Source organism: Mandrillus leucophaeus, unplaced genomic scaffold (genome assembly GCF_000951045.1).
Source record: "Mandrillus leucophaeus isolate KB7577 unplaced genomic scaffold, Mleu.le_1.0 Scaffold615, whole genome shotgun sequence".
In the NCBI taxonomy this organism is placed as follows: Eukaryota; Metazoa; Chordata; class Mammalia; order Primates; family Cercopithecidae; genus Mandrillus; species Mandrillus leucophaeus.
Genome location: NW_012106642.1, coordinates 1,938,381 through 1,944,380, shown reverse-complemented (window position 1 = coordinate 1,944,380; position 6,000 = coordinate 1,938,381).

Genomic DNA, 6,000 nt, shown 5'->3' with positions numbered 1-6,000 from the left:
AAAGTGACAGTAATTAAGACGATGTAGTAATGGCATAAAAATAAGCATATAGATCAGTGCAATAAAATTTTAAATCAAGAAAGCAACCCTCACATTTGTGATCATTTCATTTTCATTCAATGAGAGAAAATAGCCTTTTCAATGAATGGTGTTGGACATCAATAAATTGATGAATGGATTGCTGAACAAAATGTATCATACCCATACAATGGAATATTATTCAGTAATAAAAAAGAATGAAGTACCAATATATAGCATGACTGAACCTTGAAAACACAATATAGAGTCAAAGAATCAATAACAAAATGCCACATATTATATGACTCCCATCTATGTGAAATATATAGAATAGGCAAATTCATAGAGACAGGAATTAGATTGCTGCCAGGGCCTAAGGTGAATATATTTGTTAGAGTGAGCAAACCTCAAGCAATTGTAGGCCCTATTTAGGTAGTTTTTGTAACCGGTGGGTCTTGAATTCCACAGGATATGCTCTCAGGATGGGAAGATGAATAAAGTAAGGAAGAGCAAGGATAAATTGCAACCCACAACATAAGCTGTACCCATGAAGATGGTCTGAAGCCTGTGTCGGCTTTTCTTGTCCTTGACTTGGGTTGTACGGATAGCCTGCAGGGGAAGCTCATGCCTTTTGTCATGGAGCTAAAAACACACATAATTCCTAATACATGCAGAAGCAGGAGGATAGAGGGGAAGGTGAATCAGTTGCACGGCTGTCCCACAACAATGAGATGAGTCAGCAAGTAAGCTATATTAAGCATAAACTGTACAATGGAAGCCCTTTCAGTTCCATCCACCAAATCTTAAACAAAAATTTCTCTTGTGGCCCAACCTTACTGGACAAATACAAGGAAGCAAATTTTGGGAAACAGTTCAGCCTAACCGAGTTGAAACATGATATAACCACCAAAGACACCTTTTAAAAAGAAAAGGGAATAGAGTGGGAAGATGTTAAAACAGTCTACCAAACCATAATAATAATAACATCAATAAAAGTCATGTAACATTAACAATAGTCCTGAGACTATAATATAATAACATATCATGATGGAATATAATAAAGAATTCAGAACAGAAGCATGCGTATTTAGAAACTTGGTGTATGATATATATGACATCACACACAAGCAGTAGAAAGATGGATTATTTAATAGACGGTGTTGGGGAAGCCACCTTGGTATATAAAGAAAAGAGAAATTGAAACTGTAAGTCCTAGAAAATTCCAAATGAATTAAATAACTAAGTATGAAAGGTAAATGTGCAAGACTATCATTTTTATCTTGGTGTGTAAGCTTTGTATATTATCTACCAATTCAAATTTACTCATTGTCTTGTACCTCTGTGCTTATTTTCTTCAAGACGAGTCATAGTTTTCAAATAAATCATGACTGTGTTAATATAACAAATTCCTTATGAGAAATCATGAATTATTAACATATTCATTAGTGTATTAGTCTGTTCTCTTGCTGTGAATAAAGACATACCCAAGACTGGGTAATTTATAAAGAAAAAGATGTTGAATGGACTCACAGTTTCACGTGGCTGGGGAAGCCTCACAATCATGGCAGAAAGCAAAGAAGGAGCAAAGTCATGTCTTACATCACGGCAGGTAAAAGAGAGCTTGTGCAGCAGAACTCCCCTTTATAAAATCATCAGATCTCTTGAGACTTATTCACTATCACGAGAACAGCACAAGAAAGACCTACTCCTGAGATTCATTTATCTACTACTGGGGCTCTTCCATGACACATGGGAATTATGGAAGCTACAATTTAAGATGAGATTTGGGTGGGGACCCAGCCAAACCATTTCAATTAGCATTTAATTTTGTACTGCAAATCTATACACAGATTTACCACATTTGTTACCATTTTTTTGTCATGTATAATTTTAAGAAGACTAATGTGCATGTTATTGGTTGAATTACGCTCTCCCTCCAAAAAAAAAATAATAATGAATTCCTATCCCAAGTAGTTCATAATATTTGGAAGCAGAGTCTTTACAAAGACTCTACAGAGCTAATCAAGTTGAAATGAAGTTATTAGAATAAGCCCTAATTCAATATGACTAATGTTTTTATAGAAAGGAGAAATCTGGATACAGAGACAGATACACACAGCGGAGGCTCTTTGAAGGCAGAAAGAACATGATGTGACGATAAGATTGAGGGAATGCATCTACAAGCCAGGAAGCACGAAAAATTATCAGCAAACCACCAGCAGCTACAAGGAGGCAAGGAAAGATTCTCTACAGGTTTCAGAGTGGGAATAGCTTTGTCTACAAAAATAGATTTTTGACTTTTAGTCTCCAGGACTGTGAGATAATGAAGTTCTATTGTTTTAAACCACCCAATGTATGAGACTTTGTCAGTCCTATGAAGCTAAAATAGTACATTATAAAATTTATTATATTAATGCACGTACTGCAAAATTAAAAATATACTATATTTAGGTCTTCTATACATGTACATATTAATATTATTTTAAAAATGATATCAGAATAATTTGAAATAAACATAAAGGCCAACAGTTTTGTTCTGATAATCTCTGGGCTGCTACTGAAGGAAGTAAAAGGAAATGTACTCTTCTTGTCAAACTGAGCATTATAATTATTCTTTTAACATGTGATCCTCATAAAACAGTTAACTGTAAATATACTGACTAAAATATATGTAACAATACTTTGGATATTACAAATATGTAACGTTTGGAGATTTTATATATAATGTTTGGGGATCTTTAACAAGGAATCAGACCCCCAAAACCCCCAAGTATAATATTTTTTAATAAAAAATAGAATAGTTTTGTCATCATGTTTCCAAGATTGTCAGAGTGATTTGGAAATTACATTATTCTCATAACACCTAAAACATGTCCTAAAAGGTCCCTTATATGAAATTAGTGTTCAAAATGAGTGTAAAATAATGGAAGTTACAATGTAGTATCCACTTAATAGTACTTCATTAGTAATAAGTCCGAAGTACTACATTCCAAAATGCCTTATAATTCTTTAGCCTTTGAAGTTAGAAATATACATTTTGATTAAATATATACATCAGAAGTAATTACAGTGATATAATCAATTCATCACATAGTACTTTGCTGTTTAAAGCAATTTTGCATGCCCTCTGTAATGTCTGGCTTGTAACACCCTATACATGTAAAACAAGCATAAATAAAATAATGAGGGTACTAAATTTTGCTCTGAGTATCATAGTTTCTTAGGGGAAAAGCTAAACACAAGGATTTTCATCTCGTTTTTTGCAAATATGTTCATGTTTAAAGTGTCTAATTTTAAGAATCTCTATGCACCAATATGGCAGTACTGACAATGTGAACAATTCTATTAACTGGGAGTAGCTTTAAATAAAAAAGGGAAGTCTTTTTCTGATCCCTGATTTCCTTTCACAACATATCTACTCCTACTTTATCTGTACTCCTAACCAATGTCCAGTAATCTTCCCAAAGTACGTAAGTCTAAAGTATGAGCTTCCTACAGATGAGATGCTGACTTGAAGAAATCATGTTTAATAGTGTTGTTTTATTTATTACGGCATCCAGATAGGAAAAATATGCTTAGGTGCTGAGGCATTCTATGAACTGTTTAAGTTATAACAAGTAGGCTTCTACCTATATAAATCAGTACTGGATAATGGGTCAAAGGAGAAAATACTAGCATAATCATGAACATGGAAACTTTCCCATTTTTATTTATTCAACCACAGTTTGACACCCTAAATTGAAAACTCACAATGCAGCACACAAGGGCAATGGAGCTCTGAAGATGGTACATTGCTGCTTGGTGACCATCAAGACAGCAGAAACTAAGGATATTTAAACCTTTAGCATAAGTTGTGATACTAGGACTTTTTCTTCCCTACCTCAGTGATCAAGCTACATAAAAGAGCCCCAGGTTCCCTCGTGCCAACATGGTGAGACTATGTTAATGAATCTTGATTCATGTGCCCTGGGGTTTGGGAAAGATACAGAAATCGATGACCACATGTTACCTGGAAATCATAATGACACAATACTCCCTAGAAGTGCCTTTTAGTGTGAGGCAAAGAAACAGGATTATTGTAGAAATGACCACGGCTCTTAAAGTTTGGTGGCCCAAAGATGCTGAGTTTCCCTGTGGGTCATAAAGACCCTATAGAAGGTAACAGGTTTGAATCATTCTGAAAGGACTGCCTTGAAAGCGTGACACTTCTGCACAAAAAGATGGAGGAAAAAGTAGTAAGGCCCAGTGTTTTCATCACTAATTCAGGGAATAGTGTTATGGAGCGGTGGTGGTTAGGGGTGTTAGGACAGGATATAGGAATTAAAGAGAATGTGGTAGATTAAATTATTACCCAGAAATATTCACATTCTCTTGTCCTCACTTTCAAGGAAAGAATATGTTCTCCATTGATGTTGGGCTTACCCATGTGATTTGCTTTCACCTTTGAAATGACAGTAGATATGCTATAACATATATTTTAAATATGCTTGTACACTCACATTAACCCATCCTTCTTATGCCTTTGCATTATCAAGAGAAGAATGTGACTCAGAAAGCCCACTCATCCCAAAGACAGGATGAAGATGAAAGAGGGGTGGAGCTGAGTCACTCCTAGGTAAACCAATCTAGATTAGTGAACTATACCAGTCAAACCACAGACTTCTAAGAGATCATAATTGGTTGTTGTTTTAAACCATCGAGTTTTAGGCTGTCCTGTAATACAACAATAACTAATTGACACAAGGAGATGCTCCAAAGAGCCTAAGAAAGTGTCCTGCAAGAAAAAAAGCCAGATTTGATGTTAACTAATAGTAAACTGGACTAGAGATTTTAATATCTGACAAAAGACAGTTGCAATACCCACAGGTGACTAGATAGCTGCTGTAGGTTCTCTCCAGGATATTGATCAAAGACGGGAAAGGTAAAACCATCAGAGATGGTTTCTAGTGGGATATTTTAGGTATATATGAGTAGGTATACAAATTAAAGTTATACTTTATTTCATTTCAGGAATAATTGCTTTAAAAAGGTGAAATGAGGAGCCACAGTAGAATATACTCACCCCAAAGTAAGTCATCCTTCCACAAAATCATCCATTAGGTTAATTTATTCCCTTAGCATTGGTAGGGTAGTTTTGATAATTTATGGCCACATTATAGCCCTCATCTACTAGACAATAAAGTTACATATCAATTCTAGATAAGTAGTTCGATTGAATCCATGGTGTCTTTACCCAAGAAACAAAGGTTTTTGCATATTATTAAATTAAAATAATTTTAGTAACCCACTAATTCAATCGATTTTTCATTATTTGGGGTAATTTTAGACTTTATGTTAATATCTTTAAAATATGAAAATTATGAAAATGGTAATTATTTAAGTATAGAGTTATCATAGCTGTAGTAATAATTAGAATATGAAAGAAAATACAACAGTATAAACTCAGTTTGTCTTTGCAATTTTGATGTCAATTTGTTTAATTTACTAGGTTTAATTTACTTTCACTTCAGGATAGATGTCCCTTGCTTCCTTGAGAGTGGAGCTCTCTAATCCTTTCTATTTGTAGTGCACCAGAGGTGATCTGATCTTGCCTCTAGTCCATCACAGATGGAGAATTCCCAGGAATCAAAAAGTAGATATTATTTTCTTTCCCTGCTGACTGCTGCTATGTCTACCTGGGGGAAAAACAAAACCAACCAACAGACAATAAACTGCTATATGGGGCTTACTTTGTCCTTTTATTGAAGGGTGCTATACATGCCCTAAAGCAGCTCAGAATAGAACTTGGACCTGTCTCTTTGTCTAACCTCTCATGGAAGGGGCTGTGAGAGGCGAAGTCACATAGGAGAAATTAATCTCCTTGAATATCTGTATACTCAAGAATAAATACATTCCTTGGGGGAAAAGTAACCTAAAATAAAAGAGTAAAGAAGTACAATTGATTTAAAAACATGGCATCTGTATTGGAAAAAGACAGATTGC